Source organism: Cnephaeus nilssonii (assembly GCF_951640355.1).
Source record: "Cnephaeus nilssonii genome assembly, chromosome: 14".
In the NCBI taxonomy this organism is placed as follows: domain Eukaryota; kingdom Metazoa; phylum Chordata; class Mammalia; order Chiroptera; family Vespertilionidae; genus Cnephaeus; species Cnephaeus nilssonii.
In genome coordinates, this window is record NC_137085.1 from 13,864,964 (window position 1) to 13,891,232 (window position 26,269).

The following is a 26,269-nucleotide window of genomic DNA, read 5'->3' on the forward strand; positions in this document are numbered from 1 at the left end:
TCCTAAGAACCCGCTACAGTCACTGCGCAGGATGTTAGTTAACAGAAGCCTGAAGACCTGACTTCCTCCCAATTTCCATCTCCTGCCCTGGGTGCACCAGGAAGTTACCCACATAGACTCTCCTCTTTGCTCCAAAATGTCTCCCTGTAAAGGTTGCAAATTTTACCTGAAATTCCACGATCAGAGTGGCTTCTTTTTAGACTTCTAAGAAAATCTCTTACCCTAGGAGTAACCGTAACTGCTACTTGCTCAGCCTCTCTCTCTTTCTCAGCTCCTTTCCAGAGCTAACCAGAGATGCCTGCAATGCCAGTTTGCATAGCAAAGAGAACAAGAGCAGACGCTACAGGCAGACAGGCCTGGTTTGGGCTCAAACAGTGGAGCCCCCTGTCTATGCTGGCAAGTCATGCCAACTCCTTTAACCTCGGTTCCCACATCAGTCAGAATGGCACCTCTTCCACAGCATCTTCTTTTTTGAGCCTTCGAGGACAGGATTAATGTAAATCATTAACACAGTGTCTGCCGTAAATATAGGGAAATATTTGGTAAAAATGCAGCTATCATTATAATTGTTTTCTTTTTTGGTGTGCTGAGACCTATTTCAATGTGGGATGGGGAGGGGGGTGGTAGTGAGGCTGCTATGCCAACAACAAGCAATGCTTGGACACCAGCTGGGTGTCCTACAATTCAACTCAATTCTGATGCTATCTACCCAGAGATAGCGGCAGATCCCATAGGTTAAGGGCTCAGTCCTTTAAGAATGTCCCTCCCTCCCCCAACACTTCAGATACCATTTGCAAGCCTGAGCTATCACCTGTGTTTCTGACTGACCGGCTAGAGATCAGAGGTTCCCAAGATTCCCTCCTTGGGTTTGATTAATTTGCCAGGGCAGCTCACAGAACTCAGGAAACCCGTTTACTCACTAGATCATTGGATTATTATTAAAGGATATAACTCAGGAACAGCCAGAGCTGCATAGATCTCAGGAAGAGATTCATAGAGCAAGGTCTGAGGAAAGGGCATGGAGCCACCATGCCCTCTCCAGGTGCACCCCCCTCCCAGCACCTCCTAATGTTCGTCAGCCTGGAAGCTCTTTGAACCCTGTCTTTTTGGGGTTTTTACAGACGCTTCATTGCATAGACATGATTGGTTCACTCATTATCCACTGGTGAGTGATTCAACCTGCAGCCTGTCTCCCTTCCCGAGGTCATCTGGGTGGAGCTCAGAGTTCCACCCCTTCATCAGAGGTTGGCTCACTGGCACCCACCCATGTTTTTCTGAAAATTATCTCATTAACATAACAAAAGACACATTTATCTCTCTCATCACTTACAAAATCCCAAGAGTTTTCAAAGTTCTGTGCCAGAAAGGAGGATGCAGACCAAATATACATTTCTTATTATAAATCACAATATCAGATTGGGTTACTTCCTTGATTACATCTATGATGGCTCCCTCCCACCTCCGAATGTCAACTAGTACTAGTAACTGGTGTTACCTTACCCCATTATGAGCCAAGCCTCTTCCCAGCATCTCCGCCTTTGCTTTCTGGATTCCCTGCAGATGTTTTCGGCATGTCCCAATCTGTGTTACCCCTCTGTCACCTTCTCCCAAGCCAATCCCTCTGCCCAGAATGCTCTCCTACCCTGTCCCCATACCAAACCTAATAAACCCCTTCTTCTTTAATATTCAGTTCAGAGTCATCCCTTGAATTGAATATTGAAGAATCCCGTGATCTCCCAGGAAGAGGAAACCACAGCCTATGCATGCCTCCATGCCAATGGTTCTTATGCTGTCATACATGTGGGCTTCTGGAGGGTACGGACTTCACCTCATTCACACAGCATCACCCACTCCAGAGCAGGACCTGGTGCATGGCGCTCATCCAGCAACCTCCCACAAATAAATAACTAAATGAAAGAACAAACCAAGGGAACCAACAGAGAAACAGCAGGAGTAGGTATGGGGAGCATGAGTGCAGCATTTCACACTTCGCAGAGCATTTGGGTTTTAGAGGAACCATTTGATTCTCCCAACATCCCGGGGTTTTCCCCGGAAATGCCATTTGATTCTCCCAACATCCCGGGGTTTTCCCCGGAAATGCCATTTGATTCTCCCAACATCCCGGGGCTTCCCCAGGAAATGCCGACTCAGTTTTGAGTGATTTGCCAGGTTCAAACATGGAGAAATAAGGACTTGAATTCTAGTCCTCCAATGCCTAGTCCAATTCCCCTTCCATAACAAACACTGTCCTTATTAAGAACTAATATTTTATGACAAAAACTATGTAGGATCTAGCTTAGAAGAGTGAACAAACAAAAATGAGATCAGAAATGATGGTTCCACTGCAAAAGAAGAACGGAAAAAAAATGTGGGGTGCCCAGCATACACGGGGCAACACACTGGCACCGGCTGGGTACATGGGAGAAACTTTCGTTTGGGCAAATAAATGATAATCAAAAAGATATCTCAAACAGATTTTTCCAATTTCCTGATGTCATTTGATGGCCAACCCTATTTCCTGCACTGCATTCCTTGCTACAACTGAAGTTCCAGCCCCTGGAGAGAAGCCGAGAGATTTCTGCAAATGTTTTCTCTTCAACAGATGGAGCCGAAACGGAGAAGCGTTACAAGGAAGATGGATCGCTGCGTCACATTTGCAACAATAAAAATACAACACCGGTTAAAAGCAGTCGCAGTTAAATAGAACCGGGAACCCAGGGTTGGCTTAAATCTTTTTTTAATTAAAAGTGAAGGAGAATTTCAAAGTTCCATTTCAGCCCCTTGGAGTGTCAGTGCCGTGAATTCAAAATGTTTATGTGGCTTGGCGGGGTGTCAGACTGCCTGAGATTTATGGAGGTTCAGATGGGAGCCTGAGAAAACCCCAGCACAGGAAATTGTGAGGGGACCTGTAGGGGAGGGGAGCACATGGGCAGAAAACCTGGGTACAAATCCTGTCTCTCGGATGCTCTCCCCTACAGCTCACTCCGTCCACACTCCCCTGGCCCCCAGGACCAAGGACATAATTTACTTTGCTGGATGATTATGGTTTCAGCTGGTGTATATATGTTTACTATATACATATCCACATATTTACACATCCATGCATACAAAGAAATGCATGTGAAAAAAGAAATGCATGCTTACCCACATGTCCATGAGCATCAGCGCACACACACACACACACACACACACACACACACCCTGCAGTCACACACCTGCACACTCAAATAAAAAATATATAAACAAAAAGTCTTTATATAGAGACTCCATTTCAGATACCAGCCCTGATCGCTTCAATTCTAAGAGCCTTAGTTGACCCATCTTCAAAATACTGGTAGAAACTGCAATGCCTACAATAACTACTTCAGAGTTATAAAATCAAATATAGCAGCATCCATGAAAGCACTTACTTCATTGTCAGAAACACAGTAGATGCTCAACAAAGGTATGCCAAAAGCCACAGAATCATTTACATATCTTACCCTTTCCTAAGCACATTCTTTTCCACATAAGTTTATCCACATATGAATGCACATAGGAATTCATAAATACATTCAAATGCAATTGCATACTCATGTGGAAAATACCCAAACTCATACTGTATAGGAGCAGCACATATACACACATGTAAACACATACGCACACACACACACAGCATCCATGGCATACAGCAAAGAGCTCTACACACCCTACACACTTCTTTAAGCCAGGTTCTTCCTATACTTGTCAAACTATGTCATTCAATCAGAGGTCCTGCGAGAGAATGTGGAAGGAACAACTGTTATACCCCAAATGGGTGCCACATTAAAATTTTTTTAAAGTCTTGGCAAAACAAGCCAATACTTCAGAGGAAACATCAGCAAGGATGCAGACCAAAGAGTGTCCCATGTGTATGCAAGAGGAACCTCTGAGGAAAAAGACAGGAAGACTGAACATCAGGAAAGAACACCCCCCCATACAAAACACTTCTAGAAACTTTATAGAAGCCATGTAGAAACATCTATGACTACTACCTCCTGGAGCTTACAGTCCAAAGAAAGGAGACCGATATTTAGGAGAATATTTTCCAAAATGACAGCATGGCTAAGATTGGCCCTCATGAAAAATTACAGCAGGGATGGTTAGTGAGCAAAGTCATTCATTCCTACCTTGCTTCAGCTTTCTATTAACGTAAGTGTTGGTTGCAGATGTCAGTAAAGTCAACAATCATTCCACCAAGAACTTGTACAATATTCGTAAACTCCACCTGTCTCCACCATCAGCGCCCCTGGCCAATATATTCACCATTAGTGCTATTAAGCATTACATTTTCCTTATGGCCACCTTTTTCCTGTATCAAAATGCTCAAGAATGACTGTATTTTTAATGCTACATTAGCATTTTCTATGAACTGGGCAGGAGGGTGGACCAGATAATCATAAAATACCATTCTCTTCTAAAACACTCTAATTTCATGATTCTGTGATTTTTTTAATTCTGTGATTTTTAAGATTTGGTAGTATTAAGATTTAATTTTTGTATTCTGTGGATATTATATTCTATGAGTCTATGAGATTCTAACTCTAAGTTTTTATTATTCTAAGATTCTCTGATTCCAAGCTTTGATAGTTCTTAAAATTCTACAACTATGATTATCAGATACCAACATTTAAAGAATCTGACATCTTGAGCTTGCGATTCCAACGCCTGGGTGCAAATGTGTTTCTCAAACTCTTCCCCATGACACAGATAGAACCTAAGGCAGGGTCAAAGCATCTACACAGGAATCAGAAAGACAGAGTGGTTCTGAAAAGAGAGAAAAATGTCCAATAAGAGCCCCTGTAATATATCTCAAGGCTTTCCAAATACCTGATCTAGTACCATCTTCCTCCTGAATTCCATCCATGGCCTAGAGATTGAGAATATCTATCATTAGGATATAGGTGCCACAGGGGCAAGGCTCGGCTGTTGCTTGCCATTTCATCTCCTGCGTCAACACAATCTAGAAAAGGCACTCAATAATTATTGAGTAATGGAATTAGACACAGTGTTCATCCTCTTCTTTCTTTTCCATGCCTCTTTCTAACCTTCCTCCACTTTTTTTTCCTCATTTCTTCTCCTCATTCATCCTCCTCCTCTATCTCCATCATCTCTTAACAGTACATTATAATTTCCATGTATAATATTTATATAGTCTTCATGGGAATCCAATGATGGCTGGATTTATTATCCCCATTTTACAGATGAGTAGCCTGAGGCTAACAAATAAAACAACTTACCAGTGATCACACAATTAAAATGAGAAGGAAAGCATGTAATCTAAATTCTCTGACCCCAAGCTCAGTACCCACTCCTTCCTTTATCCCACAGTTGCCTTAACATGCTCTTAATCATAATACAAATAACTTCACAAAAGATTAAGAAAACCAAAAACCAAAGCCTCAAGAAAAGGCCGACACCTCCCATCCCTGAATTTAACTCTGAATTCATCTTTTCAACCAAATACCAATTCTCCTTTCAGGATGTCCAATAATGGAAGGCCTACCACACCCAACTGTTCATTTCATTTCCCAGCTCTTTCTCCTCCTCCTGAGAGTGCTGTACATGGCATGTGTTTATTTTTCAATTAAAGCAAATTAAACTTAATTTTGTTTTGAGAACATTTTTTAAAGAATTTCACAGCCCAGGGTCAGATAATTGAGACCCTGCTGTTTTTGGAAGCACTATTTAGAGAAAGCAGGCCTAGATGTTGCATAACCTCCAAGGAAGTCACTCTTAAACCCTCCCTCTACCTTGTCCCACATCAGTGTTTCTCCAGTCCATCCACTCTCTTGTCACTGCCCAGTCTGGAAGGACAGCTTCTGCCATCTGAACCGTGACCATAACCTGCTAAAGGGCCACCAGACTCCCCACCTCCTCATCTTCCTTAATCCCAGATCTAATTGAGTCAAGCATTTTCTTAACAGCTACCAACAATTTTCTAAACACAGGTTAGTTATGAGTTCCAAGGCTTTATATCGTCCAGCCCTTCACATGCCCTCCAGTCGCATGGAACTATCCACTCTCTGCATGGAATGCCCTTCCTCCACCTACCTTCGTGGCTCACACCCACAGACCTCATCTCTGCTCCCTAACATGCTGTGGCTCCAATTTCAGCGCCAGCTACTCCGTATGATCTCACACTGGCTCACTGATGCCCCAAATTCTCCTACTTAAAATGTTACTTACCCAAGTAACACACATTCATTAGAGAAATATTAGGAAATATAGGTAAGCATAAAAGGGAGACTGGAATTCCCTCCTAACCTACCACCCAAATAGTAAGTGCATCTTATAAAATAGCTATGCTATACATAGTATTTTGTACAAACATATGTCCATGTCGATAAATGCCCTAAGAATCATTTATTGAGCACTTACTATATATGGGGCATGATGCTATATGCTGTATATATGTGACATTCATTCTCATAGCAAGACTGTCAGGGAGATATTGCCTTTAGCCCCATTTTCCAGAACGTGTTCTCTATCGCCATTCCTCTCTCCAATGTATAAATGTGCTCCTCTACGACCACTCTTACTGACTTGTTGAATATTCTCAACAAGTTCATGCACAGGCTGCATCTCCCAATCTAGAGGTGAGGGAACCAAGGCTCAGTACAGTGATTCCATGTGTCCAAGTCCACACCCTGAGTCAGTGACGTGCCAAAGATGTGGACTCTTTCTGTCTGACCTGAAAGCGTGGTGGAAAGATGGGACGCTCGAGTTTGGGTGCCAGCTCTGCCGCTGGCGAGCTCTGCGTCCTTGGCCGGATTACCTGATGTTCCTGTGCCAGTCTCCTCATCTATAAAATGAGGGTGACAACAGCAACTCCTCAAAGAGATATTGTGAGGATTTAATGAGTCTATACGACCGGTGCCCTGAACAATGCCTGGCAGGTCACCAACATTATATAAATGTTAACTATTATTACTTTTTATTATCATCACACCCTGTTGCATTCGGTGAAATGTTGCCCGTGACCCCAGGTATGTTCTCCAACTGGAAATGTCTTGTAGGAAAGAGATCATTACCAGGTTCGAGGCACTACCTCGCAAAGGAGCTTGCTCAGTCATTTTCAACAATTCCTTGTCCCCTTAGAGGGCAACGTGAGACCAGTAATCAGGGGAGAGATTAAAAGTAGGAAAAGGCTCAGAAAGATGTTAAATAACTGAGGCAGATGTCTTTACTCTCTGTATTCCCATGGGTCAGCAACCAAAAAGAGACAGGATCATCAGCCATTGGAGCTGAAAGTTATCTTAACTGTCTCTTATTTTTTAGACATAAACCATTTTCTCTTGAAGATCCAACAGTATCTGAGCTGGTTCTCGTACCCTAGCCCTCTGCAGCCTATGTCATTGTAGCTCTCCATTTGGTGCTCTAATCTGTAAGAGCAGCGGATTCAGGAAGTGCATAGGGAGAGCGGCTGATTGACAGCATAGCCTGCTGCTCACTCTGTGTGAACTGTGTTTATCATCCTTTCCCTCACGATTCCCCTCTTCCTCACTGTTACCATTTATTTTACCAAGTGCTTGCATGCCTTAACATGCTTTATGTCATCTACCCTTTACTGTCGCACCGTGAAGTCGGAATTATTCTCTCCATTTTCCCAACGAGGACCTTGTGGCTCAGGGGTGAAAGGATTTGCTCCAAGTTATACAATAAATGATAGCAGTAGGTCTTCAACCCATATCATCAGACACTGTACATAACGTTCTTTCTTTGAACTGCCCTCCTGCCATCCACCCCTCTGAGGCATCAGTCCAGCTCTTAGCAGCTTGGTGGCCTCCCAAAATCAAGGTTGATTATTGCTGCTGGGTTTATATTGTCTGAGGTCAGGTCCATTGTTGCAAATCTTCCACCATTCTGTCACTCAGGCCATGCCCTGCATCCAGGTCCTCTGTGCATCTAAATGAGAAAGGCATCTATCTTACACCTTTCAGGGGATGTTATAAATGGCGCCACTGCAGGGCGGCTTCTTAAATCTCCTTAAGACCTGAATTTTCCTTTCTCTCCTTTATCTGCCAACACCATGAATATCTTCCCCTCTTCCAGTGCTTTCTAGCTGCCAGCTTCATAGTCTCTTAAAATAGTAATTTAACTTCACAGTGCCTCGGCAGCAAACCTTAGCTTTGTGTGTTTATTTGTGCCTTTAAGCTGTGGAGGTTCAAGTGCTGCTGAGGCGAGGACCAGTTGTTCTAACTCTGGGCCAGAGCTAAGATCTTATTTTTCTTGGGAATGGAATCACCAAAGCCACCTCTGGTAAGAGTAGCAATTTTAAAAGCAGCTTATGAAGTAGCAAGACGGAGGTGGCGTGAATTGTGACAGCCAGATGTTGCAAGAAAAAGGAAAAAAAATACATATATAGTATATACATATATATGAATGTATGTATGATGTTTCTCTAAATACACATGCACACATATATGCACAGGTATGTATAAAGAAAGGAATATTGAATGGAGGTAAGAATAGATAGGAAGGAGAAGAAAAACAGATTACGGAAAAGGTTCATGGCAGAGTAATTCTTCCCTATTAGTGGAACTTGAGTGCAGATATGATCATAAGATCATCTACTATAAGAATGGGTGGGATTTCTAGCTAAAAATACAAATAAATCTATTAAAAACCTCAAAATTCTCAATTTTACTAATAATAAAAAATGAAAATAGCAATGTGGTGCCATATAGCATTAACAGGTTGTGTGTTGTGTTGTTGTTTGTTTGTTTTTTCATTTTGGGTTTTTTGTTTGGTTCTTTTTTTATTTAATGTCAGCTTTCAGTCTTGGCAAGAATGCAAAGGAAAAAGATACTCTTGTGTGGCAATGGTGGAAACCTGTATCAAACACAGACTTTTACGAAATGTGATTTTCGTTCTTTCATTGAAAAACAAACAAACATTGTTTCTTGAACATTTATTTTGTGCCAGACACTGTTCTAGGAGCCGGAAATATAGCAGTGATCAACACTGACTTGTCCCTGCCTCCTTGGCGCTGATAGCCAGATGAGGAAGAAGATAAATAGGTAAACACACGCCAGTCAGATGAGCATAACAGAGATGCAGGTGGGCAGGGGAGGCCCGCTCTGAGGGGCTGACACTGGGGCACAAAGGATGTACGACATGCTAGGCGCATTCGCTTTGCCACTCCCGAGAAGGGTTTTATAACTGTGGCATTTCGGCCATCTCTAAATATTGTGGAAGAAGATCCTTCCAGAACCTCCTCACATTCCATCCTATGCTCTGCCTCCATCTGTAACCCTCACTGCCCGGAATGCGGGAGGACAGGGCAGGTGAAACTGTGGCTGATCAGGTAATGGTTTCAGAATCATGTGTAAGGCTTCTCTGGAGTTTGAACGAGGCTGTCCTGTGGATGCGCATTCAGAATAAAATTCTTATGACCCCACTCAGCCCTCCCTTGCCTCGCCATCTCTGGCGATGGCGTTTGGTGAGAACCACTTTATCTCAAAGGGTCGTCCCTCCAAAATCTTTCCCAGCAGAAAAACCATATTACCACCTCCTGCTGGGTATTTTTCAATCCTTCCCTGCATTTCTAAACATGCCAAAACACTGGTTTTATTGTTTTAATGGCCCCTGTGCAGATGTTTATAAGTGCCAGCCAAGACACCTTGTCGGTCCTCCCCCTTTGATGTGGCCATAAACTCAGAGCCCATCAAATTCCACGAGAAACGTAGCTTATCTGCGAACATGTAAACTGAAACGGACTTAAAGCAGATGTGTGCCAGAGTTCTCGGAGAGCTCTTTCCGGTGTATATTGGGGTTTCGGGGTCTCTAGGAATTCCACAGCCCACCAGAGTTCCACCTACGTTTGTGGACCACATATTCTTGGAATGGAGACCAAGAATTGACCACTTGGAGATGTGGATCCTTTGAAATGCAATCATATCCCAGATGCCGGCTCCTTGTCCACCCGCAGCAGCTTGTGATCAGTGATTCGGCTGCTCCGCATCACCCCAGGACCCCTGATTTCTCCCACAGGTTCCCACTGGTTCATCTGCAGGACCTCTGAATGGCAAGATAAATTATATCTCAGAAAAGGCTAACCCTCACAAAAGGTGCTAGCTGTTCAGATGGGTCATTTACTTGGACCCCTGCTGCTTCAACCTTAGCAGTTTACACAAAAGTGGTGCTTTGTTAATTGCCTTATGAATCTACCTCCGCATCCTTGGGGGAGACAATCTCTTGGCTGTTCCCAAGATGGTCCCAGCATCCTTGCATACAGCTCTACACCCGGGAGAAAAGTCTCTGCCAACGGAGAACGGGATTTGTTCAGAATGATATATTCTGAGTCCTCACCAGGCTCTCTCTATTCCTGTGTGTGTCCTCCGCTGGAGAGCAGACAGGCCGGGTAATTTACCACTCGTAACTTTCTCACACTCGGTCTATTTAGTCTATTCTCCTTAAGTCCACCTGCAATTTCTAAAAGATAGTTCCTTTGAGAGACAAAGATCCCCTTCACCCTCATATAAAAAAAAAAAAAAAAGAGGAAATTAATCTCATTTTTCCTCAGCCTCATTATCTTCTTAATTGTCTTCTTTGCCCCCTCAGTAGCAAGGACTGTCTACGGATTTCTAGGCAGCCATTTTAGGCTACTGTGTTCCAGAAGGACGGTGGTTTTCAAACTACCACTCAATCACTCTGATGGTAAGAGTTACCATAGCAGCACACCCATCCCACTCGACCACCCTGTCTTGAGCCAGAGTATGTGCCCTGAGCTATGACTTCTTTCGGATTGGCTCCTTTCAGAGTATACATCTAACTCTTACAATGAAGCATGGCCATTGTGCGTGTCTCTCTCTGCTTTTACAAGCATGTCATCATGCAACATTTCCAAAGAGCTTAGCAAACCCCTTCCCTGAGATAGGCCATAGTTTGGTCCTTCTCAATTTTGCAAAAGGCAAGCCCAGAAAGGGGGCAGTTATGTTTGGAAGATGGTCCAGATAAAGAGTGTAGAAGCCAGGACTAGAATCAGGTGAATGAATATGGATATAAAATGGAAAGATACAGTCTCTGATCTCCAAGACCTTATAGTCTTGGCCTCCCTCCTCCTCCTCCTCCTCCTCCTCCTCCTCCTCCTCCTCCTCCTCCTCCTCCCCCTCCTCACCATCACCACCTCTGTAACTCCGTCTAATCTTCCACTTCCCCAAACTCTCAGAGAACTTCAGAAATAACAATTACCAGTTGACCGTGAATGATAATTATTTACAAATTTGCAGATCTCCTCTATTAGACTTCCAGCACTTAGCAGGATTCATCACTATACCCTCAAGTCACTGTGTTCAAGGCCTTTCCCAGACAAGATATGCAATAAATATCTGCTGATCCAAACAGCTTTCAGCCTTTTTCACCAGATTTCATTTCAATTACCTTCTCACCAGGTATTCATTCCCTTCCTCATTTCCTATCCATCTCCTCTCTCCCAGCTTCTCCCCCCACCCTCCCCCTTAGAGTTAGGTATTTCCAAAGCATGTAGCAGCATTCAGAGCAGGACTAGAGATGAAGATTAGAAAAGTTCATTGAAATGACTGATGAAATATGGACACGGTGAAAAGCCATTGAGAATATTTGATGATGACCTTCTATCACCCTCCAAACCCTGCTCAGCTAAGTCCTCAGACTATCTGCTTCCCAAACGGGGAGAATCCAAGGGGGACATGTCTTAACTTTTCATCCCCCTCATCTTGTATAAGGCCTCATCTTGTGATCTGGCCCCTGCCTACCTTTCTTATTTTTATCTCATGACACAGAAGCTCAATCACACTACCCCTCAGATTTCCTAAGCTTGCCCCCGTTTAGTGACTTCATCTCTGTTCTTGTCTCCACCTCTCATATCCTTTCTCCACATAATCACACGGCTGTTTCCTTCTATTTAGATCTCAGATCCAACATCACCCCCTCAGAGAAGTTTTTTCCTGTCTACCCTATCAAATGTTATACCATCTACATTCCTTTCTAGCCTATTGCCCCAAATTATTATTTGCAGGGCATTTACTATTATATGAAATTATTTTATCTATTTTTGACTCAGTTATTGTCCATCTCGCCCACTAGACTAGGAGCTCCATGAGAATAGGACCATGTCCATGAGATATCTCTAATGTCTGGATCTGTGTTGTTCAGGAACAGCAGTCATGAGCCACATAGAACTATTTAAATTATAATAAAATTAAGTCAATAAGATTAAAAATGCAGTTCATCTGTAATATAGCCACATTTCAGTGCTCAGTAATCACATGTGGTTAATGGCTATCATATTGGGCAGCCCTGGAACATATCCATTATCACAGAAAGTTCTATTTCACAGTATTAACCTAGAGCAAAGATTGAAAAATAGTGGTCACCCTATAAATATTTGTTGAATCAATGACCCTTTGTAATCTTCTCTCAATTTCAGGTCACCCTCCCCCTTTTGTGGCTTCTAACTCTTACAAGTGAGATTAACTGGATAATGTCCATAAGACAACTTCCAGCTTGGTGAGGGACCCAAACGAATGTTGCAGGAGACGAGGCTATGAAATGGAATCTAAAAGAGAATGCAGGTGGTGATATGATCATGCTTCCATAGCATCTGAAGAGTGGATTATTGGAAGAGAATTATATTTGTGCTGTATGACTTCACAGATTTAGACCCTTCACAGCTTAGGGTCAAGGTTCCAATAAAGCTCTTTCTGTATAACACAGGCTGGTTTGTGTGGTAATGGGTTTGCTGTTGCTAAAAGTACTAAAAATGAGACTGATTGTCCATGTGTTATGGGTATTACAAAAAGAATTCCTGCTTCTTGAATGAGGAGGAAGGTTTGGTTACTGAGAAACCAGAAAAGACAGATTCTTTGATCCGATGACTCCCTGACTCCCCCATAATATCAATTTCAAAGAGTATTGTAATAATAAGCCCCTCGCTATTCCTAGCATTTATTGAACAACCCGATCCTGTGTGCCATTCACAGTGGTTACCATTAAGTCAGAGGTACGCTGGAAAGGGCTGAGATGCTGAAGCAAGAATTAGGCTCCAATCCTATCTCTGTTGGTTGTGTGACCTTGGGGGCCAGGGACTAGCCAGCATGAGTTCACTGTCCTCTTGTGAAAAGGGAGTTGTATCTGCCGCACTGGGTGAGAAGAAAGATTATAATGAAAACAAAACTAAAGACCCTAGAACACAGCAGGGTAATGCTCACTTCAAGCAGGACAGAATTTTACCTTCTGTATCATCATTGCCATCCCTATGTTGTGGGCATAATGACACAATTTTAAAGCCATGATTGCATTGCTTTGAGTGAATATGAAGCAGAGAGAAGAGAGATTATAGCTTCTGTTGAGACTGGAAAATAGCAATAGCAAACATTTATAAAGCAACTATTATGTGTCAGTCCTTGGGGATTTAAAAAAAAAATGCTCCTTAGAAGACCATATGGAAGAGGGCAAGCTAGACATATACCCACAGAGCTATAAAGCAAAGCAAACAGAGACACAGTTAAAATGTAGTTTCAGAGACAATTCTGTAAAAGAATGGGGGAGAAAGAGATTAATCCCAAAATAAGATTTTGGGAAGACCTCTTGGAAAGGTCATTTGAGCTGGATGTTGAAATATGGGTAGGATTAGTAAAAGTAGGTGCTGATGTGGGGAAATGGAGCAAAGAAGATAAAGGTATTCCTAGCAGAAGGATTAGAGTGGAAAACAATGAGGGGATTATTTGGGGAATTACTTTTGAAGGCTTGTCCTTTTCCCATGACCCCTACCTAGTCCTTAACCATGACCCCTATCTTGTCCTTAACCATGATTATCTGGGTTTCACTGGTCAATTGGTTAATCTTTGGAATTTAGCAAGTGTGATGCAGGGAGAGAAGGGCAGGATATGTCTAACCTTAGTGGCCTGTTCAGGGGATATGGGCTGATGATTTTGTCTAAGGGATTGGGAGGGGACAAACTAGAGGATGCAAATTACAAAATGTGTCTTCACACACCTGGAGGCCCCTTGGGCAAAGAAAGACCTTTCCATACAAATAGAGGACTTTGTGGTCAATAGCACAAACTCTTGCAAGCCCAAGATGTTTTATCTGGACTGAGCAGGGGAGAGTGTTTTTAAGGTCCCCACCTGTAGTGCTTCAAATAAATTCATTGCAGCCCCAGCTGGACCATCTAAACTCAACAGGGGCCCAGTAGCTGATTTGGAATCTCTGAGCTGCTTCTCCTTGGTTGAAATGGAGTCACAGCTCCCCCTTCTGGGAACCAAAGTGCCATCCAGCCCCGGAAAAACCTGTGTGGAAAAGGCATTATTGCAGATGGTCCTGAAACCCTCACATTTTTTCCCTCAGTGCTTGCCTGCACCCCCCGAAACACTCATCTCAGAGTCTGGGTACATACTTCTGTGAGGGCCTGATTCTGACTTCCCAAAAGCCTATCTTTCATAGGCCTTTATATTTCTCCTGTGTGACCAGGAGTCCCAGCCTTCCTGTTGGGTGATGCCTTTACAGAGGGGAACACGATTTGGTGCGGAGGTTGCAATTCCCTCTGGGGGAATAAGTAGGAAAGGTTTCTGGATCTGTGTGTGCATGCTTGTATGAGTGCATCCGTGCCCACACAGGCTCCTGTGACTGGGAGATGTATAATATGCACAAGGGCAAGATTCTCAGTAATATAAAGGCATTAATTTGCCTGAAGTATTTGCATCAGTGGATGGGTATACACCTGGCTCTATGGAAAGCAACCATGCCTTAATAAAGAGATCAGATACAGTTCGGATGCTCTACAATCATATCTAGTATTGGACCCCTGCCTGTGTGCAATTCTCTGACGGCAATGGAGAAAGAGTGTGTGTGTGTGTGTGTGTGTGTGTGTGTGTGTGTGTGTGTGTGTCTAGTGAGGAGAATGATTGAGGCATTAGACCCTTTCTCTCCAGGATGACGTTTCCAGAAGGAACAGCTTTGAAACGCATCTCCGAAAAGAGAAGTTTGATGAGGGAAGACGGCGATTGTCTTGGGTGGGAGCACAGTGGCAGGATAGGGGTGAGGAGCAAGATATAGTCCCTGGGCAACGTGGCATTGATCTGGGTGGCAGGCAGCACAGGTTCTAGCCCTGGGCATACCACCAACTCCCTAGAGAATGTTGGAGAATTCTCCTTCCCTCTCTGGGCCACAGAGTCCTGCCTGTCTGTTCTTTGATAGTCCTTCCAGGTTTGATTGTCTATGGATTGAAAGAGAGAAAATGTGAGCAGCTCCTGACATAGAATCTCCTCCTCTGCCTCACACTCCCACCCAAAATGAACTTGGGAGCTCTGGTCTGATGCGAGTTTCTGGAACAGATGCCTTGTCGCCCTATGAAGGCTTCAGTTTCAGGTATCAGCCTCTGGCCAGAGAATGGTGTGTCTGCAAGTGCTTGCAGGTAGCACCCGCACCCACCCGTCAGGGCAGGTTCCTGCCAACACATGTTTGCTTTTATTTCTCCCCAGAAGATACATATATATAAATAATTCTTAAGACAAGTACATTTCTACTTTTATTTTCCCAAAAGGTCTTTTCAGCAGCCCCTTTCTAGCCAGATAAGAGGCTATGTCCCAGCCTCTCAGCCCTTATCCTCCCCTAGCCTTGCTTCTGAGAGCTGAACGGCGGCGAACGGCTGCCTCTTACCTTGGAAAAGTAACAGCTGCCGAATCTGGAAGCCATGAACAGCAGTAAAACTCAGCATTTTTGCTGAGTAGGGCAAGCCTTTAAGAGGCAGCCAGGAATCCAATCAATGGCTGGCCTCAACGTCCCAGCCCAGCAAGACCTAGCCAGGGTGGCCCAGGGACTTACCTAGAGAGCCTCCTGGGAGGTGGAGGAAAGAGGAAAGAGGGACTTGGCCTGAACTGTCTTCCTTACTCAGAGTCTTTCCACCACCCCTGTGCCCTTGGCAGTATTTTGGAGCCTAGCAAGAGATGTGAGGTGCAAACAGACAGCAGGGCAGCAATTTAAGTCAATTACCGCCATATCCTGCCATGAGTTCCCACCCACAACCTGTTCCCAAACTGTACGTCTCCCTCAGTACACACACATTCACACACACACACACACACACACACACACACACACACACACTGCCTCTCTGCCTCCTAACTCCAGGGGAACCATGAGGAGGAACAGTTTAGGAAGAAGAGATTCTTTTGGGCTCCCCAAGCCTGCCTGACATGGGGAAGGGAAGAATGAATCTGTCGTGGGGAAGCACCCCATTCCACCTCCTTTCATATTACCCAGTGCTCACCCCAAATGAAATTGGCAGGAATTTGAGATCCTGTGGAACTATGATGGATGAACAAGTTCCTGAGGGCTCTTTCTCCTTTTCCTTTAGGGGGATCCATGCAAACTCGCCCAGATCCTCCCCCAAAGCACCAGAAGCCCAAGGTGCTGTTATGCTGTTATAATTACAAATGAAGTGGGCAGACTCTATCCCAGACTTGTCAAGCCCCAGATAAGGAGCCCGCTGCTGACTTCCCCCTTTCTCTGTCACCCACTATCCGGTGACTCCAAATTCCCATCAGAATGCTGGAGTCTGCCTAGTGTGGAATTTAAAGTGACAGCATCTCCTTGCCTCAAGGTTTGGCCATTTCTTTCATATGAAATGGTGAGTCCAAGCGTTAGCAGGTCTCCATCCTTTGAAGAATTTTCCTTCATGGGTACCAAATATTGGGCTAAATAAGGCACCATCCTTATCCCCATAATCCTTCCCAAACCCCAAGCCCAGAGCCCCCGGAGGAAGTCCACAGCGGGTTTCCCAATAGCCTACGTGATCCCATAGTAAGGATCCCATTTTCGTGTAAGCTGGAGACCTAATTAAAAAGACACATACAAACACATACGTACAAACATGCACACATACACATCGTGCCTTAAGTAGGTTATAGGACCTCTCTTCACCCCTCCCGTGTACGTACACACACACACACACACACACACACACGCACACACACACACCAAACACACACACACCAAACACACACGCATCAAACGCACGACGCTGCACACGCAAACACACACTAGCACCACATCAAGTTCCTACCACGGTACACACGTCGGGAGCGCGCTGGAAGCACACATGCCACTTCCTAAAACCCGCATTTAACCCTATCCACCCCAGAATACAGAGCCGCCCCCCCCCCCCCCCCCTTCCCGGGAACCTAAGAGGACTCGGAGGCGGCAGACGGGCGAGGGGAGAGCGGAAAGGTGCCGAGAGGAACGGGGGCGGGGCGGGCGGGGGCGATCCTCCTGCGGCCCGGCCGTCTCCAAGGGCAGATGGGCTGCGGGGCGCTGCGCCCGGGCCGCCTTACCTGGAGTCAATGTCCGTCTTTGGCGGAGAGCTGCGGGCGGACGCTTTTTATTCGGTTCGGTGGGAACTTGGGAGAGCCCTGCGTCCAGCTCGCATCCCGGGAACGGCGAGGGGACTGCAGGCGTGAGGGTACCTGGCTCCTAGCAGCCTGGCTCATACTCAGCCGTCAAGTCCCCTTGGCTGGTCCCGAGGACAGGCATGAATCCCGGCTCCGGAAGGCGGTCACTATTCCCTCTGCCCCTCGGCTCTCTCGCTCTTGCTCTGGCTCTCTCGCTCGCTCTCCCTCCCTCTCTCTCTCTCTTGCGTTCGTTCGCCTGCGCTTCCCTCCTCCCCCCACGCGCCAGATCAGTTCGCAGCCGTGGGGACCCGGAGCGAGGCAGCGAGCGAATGGAGAGGGAAGTCCAAGTGCGCCGCGGTCTCTGGGCGGGGAGCGAGGAGGCCGGGCTACGCGGGGGGGAGGGGCTTACCCGGAGACGGGCGAAAATGAATGGGGGAGCGAGCGGGGGTGGGGGGGTGGGGGGGTAGGGAGGATCCCAGAGCCCGGTTTATTCTGAGTAGTGTTTTGTACATCTTTAGGCGAAGGAGGAGATGAGGAGGAGAGGAGGAGAAAGAGGAGGAAGAGGGGGAGGAGGAGGAGAGGAGAGAGGCCGCTTTGGAGGGAGGGGCGGCCTGGGTGGGCTGAGGCTGGGCCACTGGGGACTCTCTTAGGGCTGAGGATATGGGGTGGCATGTCTTCGTGTGTGAGCAGCTAAAGGGACTGTGAAACCCGCATCGTGATGTTCTTAACGCGCGTCTGTAGCGGTGCAAGTCGCGACTATCTTGCGTGTTTCTGGGTGTGCGGGTGCTCGTGTGTCTGTGTGTATCTGAGTGTGATTTTGTCTGGGGAGGTGCCCGCGTGGGTCCGTTTGTATCTATGCGCCTCTCTCCGAGTATTGAAGCCTGTTTGTTTCTCTGATTATGTAGGCAGGAGCCCACGGAACCTCCCAGAATTAAGCAAGCGCTTCTCGAGGTGGGCAGGATGTAGGCGTGAGAAGCTGAGGGGACGCAAAGTTCTCTGGATCAAACCAGAGGCAGGGAAAGGGCGAGGGTACTGCGCGGGCGAAGGCATTCATAGAGAGGCAGCCAGAGAGACGGGATTGAGCCTGAGATGCAGGCTGCAGTGGCCGACACCGGGCCTCTGCCCGAGGCAGAAAAAGGAGGCCAGTAGACACTCGGAATTCTCACACGGTGCATATTCAGTATGTTCGCTTCCTTTTTAAACATCAACTAAATCAGCAAGGACGATTCCTAGCCCCTGGAACGCTTAGGCAGTGGTAGGCAGCGCCAGCGAAGCTACCAGATGGAGGAGCAGGGAGCAATAAGGGAAAAGTGATGAGAAATTTAAAGGAACCCAGATTCAAAGTGCAGGCTCTAGACCGTGTGGAATCCTGCAGCTGTGTGATCTTGGTCACACTTCTTACCTCTTAAGCCTCAATTCCTCACCTGTGTAAGAAGAGAGTATAACTACCTATCTAACATGGTTGGTGTGAAGATTTAAATGAGTTAATGTATCTAAAAGTACTTAGAATACTGCTGACACCTAGCAAGTACTCAAAGCATGTTATCTGTAATTATGATTGCTAGTATTATTAATGCCATTATTATGCAAAGGAGGCTAGGAGAGGTGTGATAACTAAGGAGACCCAGAAGGATCAAGGGGCTAAGTGAATTAGAGGAAGAGGAGTCTTGAAACAAAACAGAATATACATTTTTTGAGTGAAAAATGAGGAGGAGACAGAGAACTAACCAGAATGAGCCTAGGTCTCAGCAATACAGGCTTGGGGGACGGCGGGGAGGATGGAGAAGAGGGAAGCGCTACAGTTCAAAGCTCCTCTCTGCTTCTGCTTCATTCTCATCCGAATGAGGGGTAATCAGCACCACGGACAGCTCTCCAGCCACTGACCATGGCAGTGATTGATTTCTCTCTCTGCCAGGTGAAAACTTCCCCTTTTCCTTTTGGACCGCTTTTGTTTTGTTTTCCTTCCATGGGCAGTGGTTCCTGAGACATTTCTGACTTTGATTCCAACCACAAAGAGATACCACTCACCACCACACACTGCTTCTCCTGTCCTGGTTAATGTCTCCTGTTCTTCCCGCCTTCCTTTTTTCATTCTCCCAGGCCTTATCTCTCCGTCTTTCTCTACCCTATCCCTTTCTTTCTTTATTCTTTCCTTCTTTTCTCTGTGCTTCTCCATCATCTCTCCTTGAGTGAGAGTAGGCATCAGTAGCCCTGCTGGGAATGTAGTTTTGAAATCAGTCTGAAACAACCTAGTTAGGTAGCTTCCGAGGAGGCCCGGGTTACAGACTGATTCCTCTTAGCTCTTCTCTCTTAATCAACCTCCCAAGGTGGGCTGTGGTCCAGATGCCTTAGAAAGAGAGGACTTAACACAGTGGAACATTTCCCTTTCTTCCTCTCCTCCACCTCACACAGCCAGTATTTCCCTCAGGAAACACAGAACCCTTCCCAGTTCCAACTATTGTGAGAATAAAAGAGGGAATGAGAGGATTTTTGAACTTTTACCATGCACCTGGAATTTCATTTGAAGCTTTCCTATTTTATATTTGATAATTCTCAAAATGCTGTGAGGTATGAGGTAGGTAATACTATCCCATTTTTACATCATAGGAAATGAGAGTTTGGAAAAATTGAGTAGCGTACCAAAGGATAATTCCACACTCAAGTCGAAGTCCAAAATCTTTACTGCAGCTTCTGGAAATAATGGAGAAGCATTGGGGTAATTGGAAAAGCTTAGAATTTTAATGGGGCCACCACACTCAACCATAAATATGAACTTAAATGGCTGAGACCATTGCATCCTTTGTGCCAATGGAGTGTTTATCAGCTCTTGTCCCTGCAGAAGGAGGTAAAGGCTTTGCATGGACAGATGTAAGACTTAACCAAACCCTATGGTTTCTGGGTTTTGAATAAAACTCCAACCTTTCCAGGTCTTACTTCATTTGCATTTGGCTCTGTTTAGCTTCCCTGTTTTGTGAAGAAAGGCTAAGAGAGCCATTTTTAAAAGTCTCCAAAGACTCCTTGGTCATCAGGAAAGTTCTCAGTGTAAAGTATTCCTAATGACTTATGGAGAAAGCAATCGGAACCATATGGGTAACATTTCTGCAGAAATACACACGGGTAGGAAAAGGTTTAGAGGCCAAAAATATATTTCTTTTTTTTCTCCTTTGCCAAAGAAAGAACATTTAAGGCAGCTTGAGATATGTGAGAAATGTCTTGTTCTTTCTTTGGGGTGGGTGTTGGTGAGCAGCTGTTTGCTATTTCCACTGAATTTACCAAGGGCTTGCATGTGGAGAAGGTGCCAAAGAATTGGGGTAGACTTAAGAAAGAACTTCCTGTCTTTAGATCTTGGGTGATTTAAAATGGGACCTTTTGCCAAGGACATTTTAATGAGACAATGTGATGGCTCATTTTTAGTTTTCCCATTATGATGATTTGATAAGCATGGTATATGTGTAGTCATAGACCCCTCTGAGAACCTCACAATTTAAATAGACCCTTTCTCTTCTGAAAAATATACTTACAAAAATGCCTACAAAATTTTGCATGGCATTTCATTTGCCAATCTCATTCATGGATATGTTTACCTGGACCCAGCTTCAAGATCTCTAGAGTAGGTGATTTTTCTGCTCTCCAGCCTGACCTTAAATTTTATAGGTTGCTTCATTATATTTGAGCTTGAGAATTTGGAAAGTGGGAGCCAATAGGGAAATAAAAAAGCAGGTAAACAGCCCTTTTTTAGAAATAGACAAGAAATATAGGTAAATGTTCAGTGACAAAAATGCAGGTTTTATTTCCCCCTCTGTAAATAAAGATAAGATTGAGCCCTATTTGTGCAGGACTCTGAGCCACCTGCCACTGCCTCAAAAGCTTAAGTTTACTACTCCTGTCAAATCTCAAAGGAGTTAAAATACCTTAATCTGGGGTTCTTTGGGTTCAGAACAGACTGAACAACTTAAGCCCACATGTGTTAAGTGCCTACTGAAGATTCAGAAATAAATATCCTCTGTGATATCTGTCTTCTAGGAGCCCAAGTCCATTGTTGAGCCATACTTATCTCTAAACAATCACAATGTACCACAGTATGTAGCTGGCATGGCAGGGTCTACAGGAAATGCTGCAGGAGCTAAGAGGAGAACAAGTTTGCCTTTATATGAGATGCAATGTTTTGTACCTAGCAAGAGTTATTTTTACTTTGTTTTAAAGGCAGCTGAATTAATAAGAACTAATATTTACTGAGTGATTACTATGTATGAGCAACATTCAAGCCTTTCATATCTTTCTCGTCTAGGTTTTTATTAGCATGCCCTAATTGAATAAAAATGAGATGCCATTTACTCTCTCTCTCTCTCTTTCTCTCTCTCTCTCATTATCTCCCTCCCTCTCTCTCTCTCTCTCTCTCTCTCTCTCTCTCTCTCTCTCTCTCTCTCTCTCTCTCCCCCCTACCCACCTCTTCCTTTTCACTGTCATCCTTACCCAAATCTGCTGGGGCAATATGCTTAAAACACCACTCTTATCCAACATTCTATTTATCCAAAACCTGGAGGATTTTGCATTGCGTACCAAAGTACCAAAATCAGAACCTTTCTGCCCAGAATTATATGCCCTCCATCATCTGGCTGGTGTTCTTTACTGTATTATTTACACCTAGTTATCATCCCTGTATATTCACTGTTAACAAAAATCAACTCCTCATTGCTTCCAGTTCCAACTGTCCCTCTTCCTGTGCACTAATTAAACCCAGTCCTTCTACTTTCATGTCTTTTTCTCCCCAGTTACCCTTTAGTTCTGCATGATAACAGGTGCCCTATTATCAGCTTTCTCACATCTGAAGGTCTCCATTATAACATGTATCATCATTGTAATTAAACTGTGATAGGTGATATTATTTAACATACATTTCCTGAGCTAGAACTAGAACTTAAGGGCTTAAAAGTTATATCCACAATGAGACCCTGGCACATAAAAAAATATAGTGCAAAGGTATTAACTGTGCCCTGTGTGCACAGGAAGTACTTTGTGTACTTCACAAATATTATTTCATATCCCTCCAGAAATAAATATCCTCTGTGATATCTGTCTTCTAGGAGCCCTCCAAGAGTCCTGTGATATCAGTACTATTATTAGGATTATAAGCCCCATTTTCAGATGAGAAATACCGAGACACTGGGAGGCTAAATGCATTTCCCAATATCATATATCTGATCCAAGATTCAAACCCAGGCCACCCCGCTACAGAAGCCATGCCCATAGCCACTGTGCTGCCCCAGGCCTTTGCATGGCAGGAGCCCAGGATATATTTATTGCACAAATAGGAATTCTTCGTAAGCCCTTCAATCTTTGAGAATTTTGATACCCTAACTTTCTGCTTTTTCTGATGCCTATTTGCATATGTGAACCTTGATCTTGGTATTCCTGGCTACTGGCTGTGTTCTTTCAGCAAGCACACTGGTATTCTGGAGCCAGGCCCTCACCTACGAATGCCTGGAGGAGGAATTGCATCCTGATCTCACAACAGGCTCCCTCGGCCAGGAGAATGGATGCATTTGGACATGAGTACATGCAGGCTTCTTTCACTATGATACGCCTAGCTTTCTCTCTCAACTCCCTCTCTCTTCCATGTTGCCAAAGTTCCCGTTTCCTGAAGCCCGAGCTTGCCATGGCCGTTATCTTGGTGGCATATGATTTCTAAAGAAGGGGTTTTCTTTCTTTATTGATTAAGGTGTTACATATGTGTCCTTATCACCCCATTGCCCCCCCCCCCAAAAAAAAGGTTTTTTAAAAAGACGTCCAGAAAAATACTATCCTGTTGGCTTAGTGTCAAAGGATAACTCTATTGCAAATTGCAGTAGTCTATGTGAATTCATAACTCAGCATATGTAAGCCCTTTTGAAATCTCAGATAGTTTCTCCTTTGTTTAGCTTTGTGTTTTTTGTTGTTGTTGTTGTTGTTTGTTTGTTTTTTAACCTTTTGCGAAGACTGAAAGATGAGGTAGGCTCGGCAGGTAGCCCCACTTTACAGAAAAGGAAACAGGCACAGGAACTTAAGTATGACTTACAGAGGAACACACTTTTGTAATGATGGGCCCACAGCTTGACCCAGGTATTCAAACTCAGCAAGGCTGCTGGACTGGCTCTCTCTTGATTTCTCTGTTAAACATTGTTTGGGTGGCTTAATGATCAATTCAATCCACTCTCCTCGCTCTTCTCACCTCCCTCTTTGTTAATAATAGGCCTGCCTTACCCCAGCTCTAACTCTCTGCCACATTCCACTAGGGGGAGCTCTACATAGGCTGTTGGTAGGGTTTGACTGCCTTGCATCCATTTTCCTCTTGTGCTAACACCACCTTTAATTTCCTTGGGGAAACCAGCCTTTTAAGTCTCTCAGTACATGTGGTTCTACGGGTGCTGATTCTAGCCCTGGCACTAGGGTACATGACAAAGATCAGCCAGGCCGGGTGTTCTATCCCAGGGGTCACTGTGGTGGGTTTAGAGATGGGTACAATCTGTCAGCCCCGGCACATTTACTGGAATCATTATTAAAACGTACTCATAAAAAACAATATGATAAGAACGAACATACTTAGCTGGTAAAATCCAAACCTGGAGTTCTGGCGATTACCTATGTCACCACAATGAGGAGGCCTGGCGGAGGCAACACGGAGAAAGGCTTATCCACAAGATAGACCCAGGGATACCTGGAGTCATAGATGGACACTTGACCCTCTCAGCCAATAACATTCCTTTCTATTTAAGCCAGTTTGCTTGGGTTTTTGCCACTCACTATCAAATGTATCCTGATAGCATTATCCATCAGGATGATTGAGTTTTAGATACACAACATTGAAGCACTTGATTTACAGAGATCAGAAGTAGAGAGATGAACTTGGAGCCAGGTGACCAGCCAATAGTCTAGTTCTGTCTCCAGGAAGCACCTGTGCTCCAGACAAATCAAGCCTATTTGTCCTTCTGGGACGTGTGTTCTCAACTTATTTGTCAGGCAGAATTCTGGAACTGACCCCAGTACTCCTGCTCTTGTATAATCCCTCTCCTTGGAGTGTGGGTAGAACCTGAGAATATAATGAGATATAACTCTCATGATGATGTTAAATTATCTAGCAAGGAACAGTGGGTGGTCTCTAGGTTTCTGATCGACAGCTAGCAGGAAACCAGAAACCTAAGTCCTACAACCAGAAGGAAGTGGATTCTGCCTACAATGTCTGAGCCGAGGACACCAAACTCCAGATGATAGTTACAGCCTTGGCTCACCCACTGCTTTCAGTCTGATGAGACCCTGAGTCAAGAATTCAGTCATTCCGTGCCTGGACTTCTGACCTGCAGAAACTGTGAGACAATAAATGTGGGCTATTTTTTAAGCCATTCAATTTGTGGGAATTTGTTGCACACCAACAGAAAATTACTATAATCTATAACTTGGGTAGTTGTATCAAATCATCTCTACAGTCTCCCCTTTCAGATCTGAGCATGCACGATCAGGTGACAGTATCTGCTGCTGCTAAATATCTGCAGGTTCCTATATGATATCTCAATTCCCGACAGCCTACCTCACAGCTATTCACAAATACCTTCCAGGCTAGAGAAGCGAAAATCCCTCCCACTCAGCTTGCAAAGCTATCCCCTCCAGTGCTTCCTTGCCCTGTTGATTTATAATTCTGAAGTTAATTCCATCTGGATACACATGATTACTGGGGGTGGGGGAAGTGAAAGCGAGTGTCTATTTGTCCCACAACTTGCTCTCCACCAGTAAGACAGTCTTCTGATCTGGTGACATCATTTTTTTTTCTTTCTGAGATGGGAATAAATACTAATTATTTTCAAGTCAGTGAGTATAGTGGATGTGAGAAATAGAGTTTGAAGTCAAACAGATTTGGACCCAAACCTGGCATCACCATTCCCCAGGAAGGCACAAAAATAAGCCTTACCGGGAACTGTACACATTAACCCTTCAAGTCTCTATATCTTCATTTGACAAATGAGAATCCAATAACTTACCTGGAATTTATTTATTGAATCCCTTCTCTGAGTCAGACATCTGGTCGACAGCAGTGAACAGACCATTCCCCTTGGGAGCATAAAGTCTCATTAGGAAGTAACCCTTATCCCAACAAGGTTGTCGTGTAATGATTAAATGAGATAAGCACTTAGCATGAAGCCTGACATACAGTACCTAAATCAATGGGAGCCAGGATTAGAGGTGTTATACCTCCCACTAATTATCACATAATTATTAATAACAGCATTTATTGAGCACTTACTTTGGACCAGGCATTTCTCTGTTTTCCATGTGTCAACTCATAGTATCTTCATAAAAATTCCAATAGGTAGGTGCTATGATTATCATCCCTAAAGAGAAGAAAATTAGTAAGACATAAATTCATATATGTGGGCACTGCAGGCTTTACTGGGGACAGGTAGCCCAAAATTCAATGCACTTAACCATGATTCCCTGTCACCTCTAATTTGATGCCTTTAAAGTAAAAGGGATGAGACAGGGGAGAGAGTTGTTGTTTTGTTTACATGTTTCATTTTGAGTGGTGAACCCTGCCCTATACCCCGATTGTATATACTGTGAGTACCCCATACATGACAGATTCTGAGCAAGTTACCATCACTGACTAGGTCAGACAAAATCATATCACTAGCATTGCTGTTTTTCCTTATTGTTTTTATTTGCCACATATTTCATGCCTAAAATGTGCCAGGAAGTTTGCTAAGAGCTTCACAAATATTATATAATTAAATTAATTTATTAAAATAAGCTTCAAAAAAGCCGTGAGTCACAGGTTTTCTCCATTCTCACAGATGAAGAAACTGAAGATCTGTGAAGTAAAATGAGCCTGGTCAGTGTGGCTCAGTGGTTGA

The 26,269-nt window shown here is 44.3% G+C and overlaps 1 protein-coding gene across 2 annotated transcripts in view; it reads right to left on the minus strand.

Moving 5' to 3' along the window:
* Window positions 1–25,752, minus strand: part of BRINP1 (BMP/retinoic acid inducible neural specific 1) — a 161,444-nt gene extending 135,692 nt beyond the window's left edge. The window contains exon 1 of one of the 2 annotated variants that reach the window (XM_079791451.1): window positions 25,663–25,752. The gene's annotated coding sequence lies outside the window, so the exon portion shown is untranslated. Of the gene's footprint in view, window positions 1–17,333; window positions 17,657–25,662 lie in introns of those variants that run through there. The other variant, XM_079791450.1, reaches the window with a different exon arrangement.
* Window positions 25,753–26,269: the final 517 nt, after the last annotated feature.